Source organism: Ruditapes philippinarum, unplaced genomic scaffold, assembly GCF_026571515.1.
Source record: "Ruditapes philippinarum isolate M1 unplaced genomic scaffold, ASM2657151v2 ctg1619_1_1_1_1, whole genome shotgun sequence".
Classification (NCBI taxonomy): Eukaryota; Metazoa; Mollusca; class Bivalvia; order Venerida; family Veneridae; genus Ruditapes; species Ruditapes philippinarum.
In genome coordinates, this window is record NW_026858824.1 from 156,943 (window position 1) to 173,660 (window position 16,718).

Genomic DNA, 16,718 nt, shown 5'->3' on the forward strand with positions numbered 1-16,718 from the left:
TCTGATTAAAATGACAGGACGCCGCGTGATCATTAGACGACGCCATTGCTTAATAACGATACTTTCGACTTCCTTAAAAGTGACAAATGCCCCCGAAAAAGTATTGCAGAACGGTATTATGAAAAGAAAAGAGAATGAAACTAACTAATTGCGATATATTCTTCTTGTGAAATAAAGTGCTATTCACAGAAAACTTACCACCTTTACCTTGGAGGTAGGGGCATTGTCTTAGACGCGACACGTCGTCTAAATGTGGTAGACATTTATGCCATGTTATTTCAAAATCCTTTTATGCTTATAGTCCGGACACAATTGTGTGTATCTTTCATCTCTGTGAGAATGTGATTCATCAAAATTATGTTTGACATTGACCTGACGCGACACATCATCATGGTGTGGTAGACAATTATATTAAAATCCTTGACTGCATGGCAAAGTTACAGTCCAGACATGGATGTGTACATTCAAACTCTTCTTGTTAAAATATGTACCTTCAAATTATTAGTGTGACCTTGGAGATAGGGACATGTGTCATAAACGCGACATGTCGTCTTAATGTGGTAGACATTTATGCTATGTTATTTTAAAATCCTTGAATACCTGACAAGTTACAGCCAGTATACGAATGTGTGTACCTTTAAATTCTAAGTGTGATAATATGAAACTTCAAAATGTAAGTGTGGCGGTAGGGACATAGTCCTTAAACGCGACACATCATCAAGATATGGTAGATATTTATGCCAAGTTATTTTAAAGATATGCATGACAATTACAGTCCGGACATGAATGTTGTGTAAGCGGGAACGCACAGACAGACGGACAGTGCGATTTTAATATGCCGCATTTCTGGGGCATAATAAGCGTTGTTGTTCATTGGCCCGAACGAAGCAACAGTTGATCATAAAAATTGCTTGAAAATATGACGTCATCAGACTACTTCGAAGGCAGTATGATTTAAAGAGTATGAAATACCTTTGCCATTTGTTTAACTTTTTTATAATTTCAACTTATAGTATAAAGTTAATACTTCTTTCTTCTCCTTAACATGCCCCACTCTTAATATGTTTCTGAAATGTCCCTTACCGGGTATTGTGAACTTCAATTTTTCTCTTTCTAAATATAAATGATCGTAAATAAATACGTATGTATTGACATTATTTTAAAAGCAAATATTGCACTCAAACCTCAATATTATATCAATCTTTATCGGCAATTGTCATCTATATAAGGTGATTGTCAACCTACGTGTACTGATTATTAAACATTGAACTGACTCATTACATAAAATGGAAAAAGGATTGTATGTAGAACAATATTGTTATAGAGTCAAGTATAATTTAACAATCTAAAGTTTTCTGAATGTTTCACACTAGATATTCTTTAACGTTTGTAAGTCATGATAATGATACTTTAACACCCATCAAGACATGTTGTTTGAGGCGCCTTTTAACAGGAATAGCAGAAGATGACCACTATGTGGACGAGTATACGACCCGAACGTTCCACTGGGTTTATCTAGTATGATTTTTCCAGCTTGTTATAAGTCAATGTCTGAGTTCCAAGTCATCTGGGAAATTGTAAAAATGCGGAAATAATACATTTTTGTACAATGCATCAGATGTTGAGAAAGCTGTTCTATGTTTGTCGCCTGGATCCATTTCGACCAGCTAAAATCCCGAACACAAGTCCATGTAGTTGAACCATTTGGCACCTGCCAATGCATTTAGACATTCATTTACCGTTGGGAGGGGATATGCATCTTTTGCATTTTGCCTCAATTTTGACATGACAACAACTGAAATTCAAAATTTTATTTGGGCAATGGTACGAACCACCTGTAGTGAACCTACAACAACCAGAACAAGGTCTGCACCAAGAATGTCAAAATTTTCCTCAAAATCGCATTCGACACCTTACTGGTAGTATGAGGAGAAGGGTTGAGGCTATAATTCGGGCACGTAGCGGTTACACACGTTATATTACTGAAAACGTGGCTACATAATGCCATTTGAGGTTACGTAATCGTCAACATTTATTAAAATATCCACAAATGTTCCAACACCATACTTATAATCATCACATTTGCTAATGCTTCTATAATTTGGTTAAGAATTAACTTAACTCATAAATTAACTGGTTTATGATTTTTAAATTGGTATCGCTACTTATCACAATACTACGTATTAGCTCAATTAAGTTGTCATCTCATGACAGTGCTTAAATCACAACCAATTTTAAATATCCGGGGGTGTTTAACCTATTTCCATGTGTATATTTAGGCCATCGCACCGTAGTGGAGCCCCTTTTAATATCAAATTATTCATTAGTTTGGCAAAAGTTATAAGCCTTTCCATATGCAGAGAGCTTTAATTTGTTTTTTTATATCGATCTTAACTGACTATGTGAAATCAGGTTTTTTTTATAATAAGATGGCTAGAGGCAACCATTAGAAAGTGGAGGCTCGATATGTCTTAGCTCGAATACTCATTTGAAGTTGTTGTTTTTTATTTCAAAATCTTTCTAATAGTTACCCTTGTGCAATATGACATCTTTATAAAGAAATATTATACATGTAACTACTAGCTCAATGTTTTACAAATTTCTAAGGTTGGGAATTTTTGTTCAGTATTAAATATACATAAATGGTTACATTTTCTATAGAATAAAGACCGGGGGTGTTGGTACTCTGGACATAATTTTGGATTGAAAGGCGGATTGAAAGACGGACAAAAATGCGTTATGTTAAGCACTATCTCTGGGCGTAATGAGCAATACCTGCAATAGCTAAATAAAGTTTAATTTCTATTATGTGTGATTATGTTAACATTTTAAAGTATTTAGTCATGTATTTTACAGAAACATGGTCAAGTTTACTACAGAACTATGACAAAGGACTTGTTATTTACCGAATATAACCTAAAACTAATTTTCTTAAGAGTATTGATTTTTAAGTCATTATATATCATATAATTTCGTTTTGGCACAACTATAGTTAAATTGTCAATAATCGTTTAAAATTTAAACAATGTGATGTAAAAATGTTTACGACTATAAACAATGGGTACATACCGGTCCCTATTTGATTAAAATTGTAAGAAACGCCTTATTAGAAACGTTTTGTAAGATTTGCCCTTGCACAGAGGTAATAAAATATGTAAACATTTTCCTTAAAGTAATTTATATAAGAGAAAAAAGACTGCAATGCGTGGGCTTTTGAACGTCAACGTATTGAAACAGAGACTATGCTCAGTAGAAGTTAAAATGTCGGTTGTGTTCCACGGAAATTTAATTGCCACAGAAACAATATCAGTCATCTTCGTTAAGATAAAGCAAACCTCTCCTATCTTGGAGGCCGGACCAACTGACGTCATTTAGTGACGACGCGTACAGACCTCGTTTCAAACTCGTATTGCTATGAACAGCGTGGTGTAAGACAACGTTCCATACTCTATTTGAACTCTAAAATCGTAATGTTTTCTCAAGTAAAATCTTCATTCTGACCCCTTAACCACGTTTATTTGGTGAACATGTATCTTTTAAAATTAATACGTCATTTTGTAGGCAATTGTAAAAGCAAACATAAATAAATGGATCCAAGTATAACAAATTATCGTATATAATCCAACAACACTTACGAATGACCCTACCTGTTTCTTAGTTTAAGGCATGTTTTTTTTATTTCATTTTACATGGAACAGGTTCCAATACACTTGCTACTCCTAAAATAAATTCTAAACACTTCATTTGCATGAATAAAACAAACACATACTACACTTCTTCAGTCCAGCTGCTAAAATCTTGAAACAAAGTAAAAGTTAAGATTCCCTCAAACGTATGAAAACATGCGAATGTATAACCAATGTCATTAGTACACAAGAATATCATCAACATAATTTTCTGCATTTTAAATCTTTCTAAACCCTTCAGAACCTTCCTCGTGATTTTCAAAATATGTTGCAAAAGCTTAAACATAAACAAATACAAGTTTTGTGAATAAAAACAGCTAGTCTGAACATTCATAAGCAGTCACTCGATTTACTGGGGCTATTAAAAACACTTGCTAGTTTTTTGTAACACCGGCATATTATAAATAAGCAACGTCTTAAGCAACGTCCGAAGCCAACAGATTAAGGCTATCGACTTCAAACTACTTGCCCCTCATCGCCGTGGGTTCAAGTTTTGCCAGGGGCTTTCAGATTGTTTTCATGCATTGAAACTATCTACCAAGCTTACAGGACGTCGGTAGTTCTACTCTGGTGGCCGTTATTCATCGTTAGTTTATTATTGATATGTGTGTTAGATGGGTCCATCCAAATCATAAACAAATGCCTACATAATGTTGGAGTTACTGTACTAAGATGGATGAAATGGTGATTATATTCAAATATGGTGCTAGAATGTCGCGGATATGGGACTTAATACAGTGAACATCAACATCAATCCTGTGTAGATATTTGTGCTAGTTTCGAGCCAGAAAATAATCAAAACTGCAATTTTTAAATATATTTACAATTACAAATGTACATTAAAATGCACTGTCGTTCACCTAACAATTGGTATTTGTTGAAGATGAAAAAAAACGTATATTGAAATAATAAAAGGATTCTTTCGCTTAATCAACACAGCAGATTTCTCTAAGCGGAATAGATATACAACGTGCCAGCAGGCAGGGCCTTTTAAATTGGGCAACTTCAATGTGACTGATTTACTGTAGAATATATAGTGCAAAATTTGACAAGGCTTACATCGTAAAATGTCAAACCAGTGCAGAAAAAATAAGCTAGGTAAATATTAGCTAGAGTTTGCATATGTTGTGTCATGAATTTCACATAGTTCTCATTCTGTCTCTCTGTTCCGTATCTTTCCTATCCTTTGTAAGGGTGGTAATAGCCATCTGGCTGTGGCGGAGGACTAGTCGTGTTATATCCCCAGGACGCTTGTGGTGTGTACGGTTGAGGCACACTGTAAGGTCCGTATGCTGGCACAGAACTTGTCTGTGGTTGCTGACTTGAAACATTCGGTATAACATGTACCTGATGCGGTGATACACTCATGACATGACCTTGGCTCGAGTATTGCACTGTTTGTTGTTGCATGTTTGTAGACTCTGGTATTTGGGTTCTCAGGTCAATCAAGAATAGAGGCAAGCATGCAAGTAAGGATATTCCGGCGGCACCAGCGCATAAGAAGAAGGACGTGCCAAGTTTTCCGTCTGTGTCTTTTGCGCCGATAATTTCAACCAAGGCATTAAAGTTATTTGTGTTTTCAACTCCGAATATAATTAATCAGATGATAATGAAAACACCTACAATGAAATGTAAGTGCAATGAAAGGTATTCAAAACTATAAGCATATTTGCATTATGTCAAATTTGGTTTTGATTAGAAAACTCATTTTGAAACGAATAAAACTTAAAAAAAAACTTTTAATTTCAAAGGTAATATATAAAACAAATGAATAATGATTTTGTTGTGGTATAAGTGATTTATTATTATCTTGGTGGTATTTGTAAAAAAACAACCACAGCGTAATTTTTTAAGTGTAGTACAAACGATTACAAGGTAGAGTGCATTTGTGATGTTTGATAAAGTAAAAGATATTGATTAAATTTAGTTTAAACATATGTATTTCAATATTTTACATATATATTACATTATATATATATATATATATATATATATATATATATATATATATATATATATATATATATATATATATATATATATATATATATATATATATATATATATATATATATATATATATATATATATATATATATAATTGTTACATAAAATGAAAGGGATTAGAACGAAAGAAAACTTATAAAGTTCCTCTCCCTTAATTTCACAGTGCAATGCGTGCGCATCTGCACGTTTATTTGTGAGTGTGATTTCGCGTAAATATTTACCTGTTTTTTGCAATGACTTACTTGAACATAAAATCGAGAAAATATTCAATTTCTTCAATGCCTTTGTTTGTCTCCAACATACAAGAATCAAACAAATGATTCCAGTAAAAGCCAATCCAATTAGACCCAAAGTCTCCATGACTTGTACTGCTATGAACCATGCTGAATTTTTTTTATAAGATTTATTTGTAAATCAATGAAATGTTACAAATGGTTTTAGATCATAAATAAACAATTTAAGAACGGATGATATATACCAATATAGAATGTTAGAAGTATTATATACATTATTGTGCCCTGTCCTGTTTTTGTTTGGGGTCCGCCTGGGCTCCTTGCCTCTGGTTCTTGTTGCTGGGTCATATGGGGGTTGCGTTTTTTGAACGCCGCCTTTCCTTGTTGATCTTGTTTATCATATTTTGTTGCATCCATTGATACATTTACTCATTGATATCATACTGAGCATTTAGTATGTCTAAAAGATACCAGTGTTTTCTCATTAATATGGGCAACATCTTTCATGTCGATGGCTCAGTGCAATAAAAGTCTAAGTCACATTTTTACCAAAAATCACTTTTTTACATATTTTGATAAAGTAAGGTCAAATATACATTCTGTGAAAATTTTAGTGTAATTTACACTTTTTTTACCTTTTTCATTTACAAGTAAAATAAAAGACTATCTCAGGTAATTAAATTTCATCAGTGCAATAAAGGTCTAAATTGAGTTGGTCTCTTGTTCCAATGTCAAATATATCACTTTTTCTCAAAAATGCTCGAGTTAGACCTTAAATGTCTGATTTTAAGTTACAGAAAAATATGCATATCCCATTAAGAAATGTTATAAAGAAAATGTGAGAATTCATTAAAACACTAGTTACAATTTGATTCCATCTGACAGTGCTTTGTACTTATGGCCAGAAAATTAACCAATTGCAAATCATGTACATGTAAACAAAAAATCTTTAAAGAATTTTTATAAGACAACTGATTATCAAAATTAAACACTTATTTTTGTCTTTGACATCATACTAATACTGTATTATTTGATAACATTAAGTACAGTTGAAACTGACTATCTATCATATTTTGTACAAAGAAAAAGACAGTGTATGTTTCTGATGCACATATGGTCATTTTAAACTTGTCATACATTTTCTGTTTTCAACATATTATATTGCTGGAGTGGTGACTCCATGAATGTGTATTGACATTTTAATATTCATAAGCCTATTCTTATGGATAAATAAATCATTCTTTTTGGAAATGTAACACATTTAGGTACATAAAATAAAAAGAAAATAACACAAGTGTAATGCTAGTGGATTCATAAACTCTGAGCCCCTCTCAAAATTCATTGCTTTTAGTTTGACCTTTGTTTAATCATATGCTGATATTTCTAAATTCTTAATTCTTTATTTTACACTTTGTTCATATTTATATAATGAGTTTTACTTAAAATGGTGGTAGGGGTAGAATGTAAATTGTTTCACTGCCAAATCAAACTTAGCCTGCACACTATTAACAACTCCAGCAATACAATAACAACAAAGCTTCAACATGTGCAAATCACACTCCTCTCAATTTTCTTGATGTGATACATGCAGAAAATATATCAAAATATGCACACTTACATATTATAATGACCTTTTTAGTTCTTGTATTCTAATAATTTTATGTCTCGCACAGCTTGATTGAATTTTGAGAGAGTAATGTGCAAAACTGTTTGACTTACGTAGTATCAGTGTCAAAGAAAAAATACAGCAACATTTATCCATTCTATTTGTCTGGTGCTAATTTAAGGTGTGCAGATGGTGTTTCAGGTGTGCATATTTTCATATATAAGTGAGTAAGTGGTTGTATCATCCATGTGTTTAAAACACTTATATGTTTAGACAAGGGCCATCAGTGATGACATGTGTCGCCTCATGATAGCCAATCGCATGCTGCAGCTGTGTAGCAGGAGACCCAAAAATCATTAAGAGGGCAAAACACATTTTCATTCAAGGGCAATAACTCAGCTGAAAATCCTTCAAGTGAAAAAAAGTGTATTATGCTCAGGTACTTGACATATCAATCAATCCTGTAAAGTTTTATTGAAATTGCATAAATGGTATGAGAGGAGTATTGCAGAAAAACTTTTTAACACCCTTTTCATTCAAGGACCATAACCGGGCCAAAATCATTCAAGTGGAAAACCCGTGTAATATGCACAAGAATTTGACCTACCAATCAAACCTGTAAAGTTTCATTGAACATTTTTAATTGCACCAGTAGTTTTTGAATAGTCTAGACAAGCTTTTGTGTATCTGGCAGCGCACAAAAAACCCACCTTTTTATAAAGTTTGGAAGAAATTGCACCAGTAGTTTATGAGGAGTAGTCCGGACAAATTTTGTGACGGACGGATGGAAGGACTAACGTACAGACAGACAGAGGACGGAAAAGTGATCCCTACATGTCACCACTACTCTGTATAGGCGACATCAAAAATGATTCTAAATTATATTATGTGTTAATAATTCTTTGTTCTATGAATCCCTGATAGTACTTTATTTGGCTTAAATATGTTTGACAACCTCTTATTTGGTCAAAATTGAAAGATAAAATGACTTTGATATATAAAATGAAACATTTTTAACTGTTTTCAGCAAAAAAAAAGTAGTAAAATTGTGCACTCTCAAAATATATTCTAAGCAGTTGAAAAAGGAAATATAAAAGTTGTAATAAAGCATGGTCAAACAACGGTTTTCATTTTTGAAAATATTTGATATAAAAGAAAATAGAACCACCCACATTAAATTCTTTAAAGTTAAGCGCACAACAGTAGCACTGGAATCACCCACCTTATTTGAAGCAAAGCACCAATGGTGCTAAAGGTGTGCATTGAGAAATTAAAATGTGTCTTATTTGTACAAATGTGACTTATCAATTCCCTCTTTTCAAACTTTGATGATATCATAATTGAATCATAATATATTCCTGCATTGTCAGTCATCATTGTTGATGACAACTCTTTATAACGCTATAATTTAATCATAATTTAATAAAAACTGTTGCATTTTGTTTAGAATTCAAACTTATTACACAGATAATCTGAAAAAGAACTTAAGTAAATATGAATCTAAAACAAATTGAAATAGAAGAAATAAGTGTACTTTCATCTAAAGTCAGCTTGCATGATATATTAATAGAAAATTTTGAGTGATTTAGTCTCTGTAAATTTGTGCTAGAGATGTTTAAATTAATGAAATATTTTGTTCAAAAATTAAAATTTCATTTATATCAAAATATTTAAGGTACAACAGGTCTAACTACCAAATTTCAATAGGGACTTTGAGTCTAACTCAAGTTTGTCTTGTATTGCAGTCAGAATTTCAGCGTAATAAAGGTATAACTCTAAAATACACAATTTGTATAATTTTAATTCAAATTTAGATAAATGGCATTATTTCTTATTAAAATTAATGTCAACTTAGCAAAAAAAAAAGGTTTTCTAATATAAGTATTTATGAATTAAATCAGTTTTTTGTCTCTCCTGAACATTTTCAAAAATAGCAGTTAGACCAGTATTGCGCTGAGCCATCGATATTATTTAATTATCTTCAAAATGTAAAATTTGAGTTATACACTGTACATACAAACTTTGATCTCCGTCTCTCTTTATACATGCGCATTGTTCCAAGATTATCTTTGCACAGAGACACTGTTCCCATAATCCAACATGGTAAGACGTTTGTCCGCTGAATATGGTACTAGAATAAGACGCCCATTTCGCAATCGAAAATCCAACAACATGAATTATAAATCCAGCAAATAGTAACAGAGAACCAAGTTTTAGGCTTTTTGAAGAAACAGTACATCCACTATTCCTTGCCATTATGTTGATACTGACTGTATTTAATAAAATATCGTAATTAAAATTACCCGAAAATATCAATATATCTGCACATATAGAGTAAAACCTTACTTTTAAGATTTAAAAGCTTTTACCCTAATATTACACGATCAATGAGACACGTGATTCGCTTTAAATCTTAACAATTTGTATTGATGCATAGCAATAAATCTAGATTGTGTTGTTTTCTTTACTCCGATTAATATAACCCAACCAAGAAGAAAATATGATATAAGTATTATGTAAATTGCTTCAGGTTTGTTTTCCAGACTCTGTTGCAATCAGGTTTAACATTTTTAACATTAAGCGAGACAAAAATTATGTTAAATGTATACCAAAAAAGGCTTAAACAGTATACACTGAAATACATAAATGTCGCAAAGAACAGAATTTTCTTTTTAAAAAGTAGGAAATAAATCTAAAAGAATAATCTAAAAACATACTGGTGACATCACAAGCATATTTTTATTTGATAAGGCCAGTATTTGTTTGTTTGTTTGGATTTTTACGGCACGTCAACACATAACTGGCCATATCGTGCCGAACGCTATAACAGGCTTAAAATGCTATGTAATGTTTTGTAAATGACCATTAAAGGAGTCAATGAGATCCTAGAGTACAAGTTTATTTCTTTCAAATAATCAATTGAACTGTATTAAAAAGTTCTTTGAGTGAGTTTACACGATAAAATCTATTACAGGCCTGTAAAAAATCATGACAGTCAAGAAGAAAATGTTTGACAGTAAAATTTTCATTCCAAGCTACACAGAAAGGGGCATTGTCATTCGCGAGGAGATAAGAGTGGGTAATTTTAGTGTGTCCAATTCGGTATCGAAGAAGAACTATTTGATCATGGCGGTTTGACAAAGATAGAGATGGTGACACATCAAGAGACGGGTTTATATCGTTAAGTTGATTAAAAACGGCATTGTCCCAATTTCCTTTCCATTTAGATGATATGAGTTTTTATAGCCGGTCTAAAATCACAAGCAGGTAACAATAAGTCAGTTTGTTGAAAATTTAATGATTGTTTAGCTAAAGCATCTACTTTTTCACTTCCTCGTATACTTACATGACTTGGAATCCAATATAATTTAACAGATTCTGTTTTAAGTACATCATGAAATCATAAAAGCAGTTTCTGAATCATGATATTGTCAGATTTTTTATTTTAAATGGATATTAAAACAGAAAGCGAGTCAGAAAATATCACGAATTTATCATGGGTATGCTGTACTATGTATGACAATGCTGAATCTATAGCTTTTGCTTCTGTCGTAAAAATTGATGCATTATCTGGTAACCTCATACTAGATGTAAAAATATTACCAAACACAGCTGCACCTACTTTGCAACCGTCTTTTGAACCGTCCGTATAAATATGTATAAAATCTTCATGTTCTTCCTCAATTTCTAGAAACTTCTCTTTGAAATGTTCAGGTGAATTGATGACTTTTTTAAATTTGAAAGGTTAATATTAATTTTCGGGGAATTATAAGTCCTAGGTGGAACATCCTCCTCGTCATTTTGAAGGATACTGGATTAATTTTAAGTTTATCTAAATCATCTTTTAAATAAAGGCCTAATGGTTTAATTTCCTTTGGTTTGTTATCAAAATTTCAGTATAACTTGGATTGAAAATAATATTTTTAACTGGATTTTTGCTATTAGATGAAATTCTAGTTGCATATTGAAGTAATAGCTTTTCTCGACGTAGATGAAGTGACGGTTCCCCAGCTTCCGCATATAGGTAAGGTGCGAAAAGCACCTAAAGCTAATCTTAAACCCTGGTGATGTATGGAATCTAGCATTTGAAGATATGATTTTCTTGCAAACCCATATACTACAGAACCATAATCTAATTTTGATCGGATAAGACTTCTGTATAATTTCAGTAATGTGGAAGGAATTGATCCCAATTTGTACTTGATAAAACCTTCAGTAAATTTATAGCTTTTAGACATTAAGTTTTCAAATGTTTAATATGTGGTATAAAAGAAAGTTTTTTATCAAATATAATTCCTAAAAACTTAGCTTCATGACCTACTGGGATTTAGAACCAGATATGTAAAATTCAGGGTCATTATGATGTTTCTGTAATCGACAAAAATGAACATATTGAGTTTTTATTGTTGCCCACTTTTGAATTTTATCTAAATTTTGTTGAAGTTGCCTTTCAATTGTTCTCATACTTTTTGACCGATAGCAGATAAGAAAACCGAACCATAAATATTGTTTTAAATAAATCGCATAGGAGAGCAAAAGCCACATTTAGAAGTGAGACAACATGCGTAAGGCGATGTATTAAAGGCAATGTGCTTATTGTAAAAACAAATTTGAGTATTTTTCATTTAAAATATAAAATAAAGCAAAATAGTGTCTGGAACAAAACGCGACTAGATAGTTGTAATTTTGCATACTCAAAAATAGTTATGAATAGTTCCCGCTAATATAAATAAAATTTGAAGGATAGTTCTTAAATAAAATGTAAAAGATAGTTTGTTAAGGTCTGAGCCACATAATACGCTTCGGGTAATATAGTGTTCTGTCGACATTTACCGTGCTAGCTATTCCATAGCCTCCATCGTAACCATTCGATTTGTATCGTAATTTGGCTACCAGTCAACGGATAACACAATATCGCGAGACCATTACGTCATCCGAATGTTTAAAAAGGCTGCTCGCGACAAACAAGCCAGATATTCTAAAACTATTTTGGGTAAGAAAGTGTCTGTAGAGCGTAATTATTTGGAAATCGACCACAATTATACAGACAGTTATCTATGTGTAATAGACAGGAATGTAATCGGCCTTCCTGCGAGTCTGATGTCCATATTGACCTGCCAAATAACGTTAAACGCGATGGTTGGAGGGTTGGAAGGCGAGAACTAAATCTGGGATTTTTGTTGGACAATTTGAAGTTGGGATTTTTGTTGGACAATTTGAAGTGTGGTTCAGTGTGTAGGTTTGGACAAGTGCCGTTAATTAGCAGAAGTGTTGTCAACTTGATGTATTCTGAGACTTCAGTGTTGTTATATTTTCTGGTCCTTCGGGATCATTGATGCCAACACTATACAGTGTTGAGAATTGAGTACCGCTCTTGAGAATTGAGTACCGCTCAAGCCGGTGCTAGGGGGCGTGAGGGATGTTGCACTTATTCATTATCCTTCATGTACAGACTCAATCAAACCGAGTCTGCAATTCTTATGTTATTTTGTTGTGATTAATGCTTCCGAGGGATCACTTTGTTTCCAGAATTTTCATTCTGGATTTTTTTATTTGTTTTCTTTGTTAATGTTTTTTGTGTTATATTTAGTTGCAAGTTCTATTTTTATTTGAAATTATTGTTTTTTTTTGTTTGTTTGTTTATTTTTTGAAGCTCTTTGTTGAGAGCTTTTAAAATTACTGTTTGTTCATTACAGTTTTCTGGTTCTTATTCTGTGCACAGTTTAAAGACATATACCCATGTCACTTCACAGTCCAATCTTGGTAAGTGATGATAAAATGGATTTAATTAAATACTTTTTATTTATGTTAACATTTCCTTATAATACTACACGTTTGGTGTCTTTTCACAGGGTAATAGTGTTCTATTTATTATCTGTTAACCCAACTGCTGTTATTTTAAGAATTTATGTTAATTATTTTTTCTTGAATATATCTCCAAATTAATGTCAAGTGACATTGATTATATATGCAAATAACCACTTATATACGTCCTTATTACCTGTCAAAAATCTTTATAAATATAACGAATATAATATAGTTCCGTGGTTGACTTTGTTAATTTATGAAAATGTCTTTTCCGTGTTTAGTACATATTCTTCTCTTTATCAAACAGATGAAAACTGTTGCTGGTATTTCCCCTGGTAAGCACACTGTAGATTATGCTGACAAATGTCAGAAAAAAAGACAACATAGTCAGGAAGTAACACAGTTGCCATCAACAAAAAGAAGGCGCCTTATCTTGAAACAAGAACGAGCTGTTACCCAGCTTTTCTTGGATAGTTCAATGTATTATGGTATTTAAAAAAGTAACAAATAACTGCATTCATGCATTAATTATGAATAATAAAACGTTTGGCAAAGATCTTGTTATATTTCTCGTTGACTTCAAGGAAGATGTTTTTGACAAAATATCATTTTAGTTTACAAATTCAAAGATAGTTAAAATTGAAGTAGCGGAACATATTAATAGTAAAATTATATCAATAAGGAAGTAACATTTAAAAATGTTTTGAGGGTTTTATGTGCGAAATCACATATATATAATGCATTTGTGCATAAATTGTTAAAATTGAATGAGAAAATTTCCCTTGCGTAACTTTGTAGTATGATATATGATTATATGTATATTTGTACATTAGATATGTTTCGTGATAAAACGCAATATTATTCACTTAAAAATAAGTTTCGCATACACCAGACGGTGAGACCTCGGTTTTAAATTAAAACCGTGATCAGGTATGATGTTATTTAGGCAGATGTATCTAAATATGTAATCTTAATTCATTGAGGTTTCATAGACATATTTTGGTAGGATAATTTCACATAAAATATTCATTGCTTATTCTCTTATTTTATTTGCAAGTACTTTTTTCTACTGCTGCATTTTATTGACACTATGTTAAGAACGAACAAAAAATGTCATATCAGACCTTATATTATATTATGTGATTATGAATAGACATACTTGTAATAAAGGCATGAATAGAGAATTTGTTTAAACTGGTTATGCCTTGTTTAATGCATTGTGGTATAGCCAGGCTTCATAACCTCTGATCCCCATTCAAAATTCCACCATTTAGGGCAAACTCATTTTTTTACTTGGGGACCATATGCCGCTTTTCATGGAATGGCACTAACGTGTCACATTGAATGTTCCATGATATTATCTTCATATATACAAAGTTACTGATTTTTTTTGGTAAAATGAACTAACTGACTCCATCTGTCAATATGTCAGGATAGTTGGTAACTTTGATAGCTTTAAATTGACAAAAAATCAAGATAATTTCAATATAAATACTGCTGCACCATTGTCTTATACAAATAGCTTGTCTAAGGAAAATGGCGGATTTTGCAGACATCTTAGCGTAAAACTGATAACGATCGCCGACTGGCTTTTCTGTAAGACCCCTGCCAGCATGATTGACAGGCGGCGTAATGTGAATTATTTTTGAATGGCTACTGGATGTTCGGAAAATTTAAGGTATTCCTTCCATGCCATGAATTTGAGACTGTAAATTGAGGTTTGAAATAAATTGAGTGTTTTTGTGACCAAAGTAATTGTTACATTCTCTGTTTTTATATGCCCGAAAGAATTTCAGACATATTATGTTATACCCCCTGGCGTCCGTCCGTCTGTCCGTCCGTCCGTTAGCAATTTGGTTTCCGGAGCATAACTTAAGTTCCATTTGGCCCACAATATTGAAACTACATAGGATGATTGTCCATATTGGGTAGAAGACCCCTATTGATTTTTGGGTCATAAGGTCAAAGGTCAAGGTCACTATGACCTTAAAACTGAAAACAGTTTCCGGAGCATAACTTAAGTTTCATTTGGCCTACAGTGTTCAAACTTCATAGGATGATTGTCCATATTGGGTAGAAGACCCCTATTGATTTTGGGGTCACAAGGTCAAAGGTCAAGGTCACTATGACCTTAAAACTGAAAACAGTTTCCGGAGCATAACTTAAGTTCCATTTGGCCTACTGTGTTAAAACTTCATAGGATGATTGTCCATATTGGGTAGAAGACCCCTATTGATTTAAGGGTCACAGGTCAAAGGTCAAGGTCACTATGACCTTTAAACTGAAAAACAGTTTCCAGAGCATAACTTAAGTTACATTTGGCCTACAGTGTTCAATCTTCATAGGATGATTGTCCATATTGGGTAGAAGACTCCTATTGATTTTGGGGTCACAAGGTCAAAGGTCAAGGTCACTATCACCTTAAAACTGAAAACAGTTTCCGGAGCATAACTTAAGTTCCATTTGGCCCACAGTGTTCAAACTTCATAGGATGATTTTCCATATTGGGTAGAAGACCCCTATTGATTTTGGGATCACAAGGTCAAAGGTCAAGGTCATTATTACCGTCACAAGGTCAAAGGTCACTATGACCTTAAAACTGAAAAACAGTTTCCGGAGCATAACTTAAGTTACATTTGGCCTACAGTGTTCAATCTTCATAGGATGATTGTCCATATTGGGTAGAAGACCCCTATTGATTTTGGGGTCACAAGGTCAAAGGTCACTATCACTTTAAAACTGAAAACAGTTTCCGGAGCATAACTTAAGTTCCATTTGGCCCACAGTGTTCAAACTTCATAGGATGATTGTCCATATTGGGTAGAAGACCCCTATTGATTTTGGGGTCACAAGGTCAAGGTCACTTTTACCTTAAAACTGAAAACAGTTTTTCGGAACATAACTTAAGTATCAATTGGCCTACTGTGTTTAAACTTCATAGGATGATTGTCCATATTGGGTAGAAGACCCCTAATGATTTTGGGGTCACAAGGTCAAAGTCACTTTTACCTTAGAATTGAAAACAGTTTCTGGGGCATAACTTAAAGTTCCATTTGGACCACAATATTGAAACTTCAAAGGAAGATTGTTATTTGAAGGAGGTAATACTTTATTTTACTCCCATGTCTTACAAATGCTTCATCTTTACTGAAAAGAAAATCACTTTCGGGCATATAATGCTCCGCTTTGCGGTGCTCTTGTTTTCCATTTATGTGTATTTATTGTTTGTTGGCAGGCATTGGGCATGATGAAGAGGTGGATATTGAACAACTGCCAGATCATATTCCACGTGGAGTATTCAAATGGACCACCAATTTACATTGTAGCTGATCTGGACACAACTAATCTAAGTAAGTGACTTTCTTTCAACCTATAAAT

At 32.8% G+C, this 16,718-nt stretch overlaps 1 long non-coding RNA gene across 1 annotated transcript; it reads right to left on the reverse strand.

Moving 5' to 3' along the window:
* Positions 1-3: 3 nt before the first annotated feature.
* On the reverse strand, positions 4-9,918 carry LOC132754401 (uncharacterized). Its single transcript, XR_009629079.1, has 3 exons — positions 9,554-9,918; positions 5,936-6,076; positions 4-5,305 (listed from the first exon to the last, which is right to left on the reverse strand). It is a non-coding gene; the product is annotated as an uncharacterized LOC132754401 (long non-coding RNA).
* Between the last annotated feature and the right edge of the window lie 6,800 nt (positions 9,919-16,718).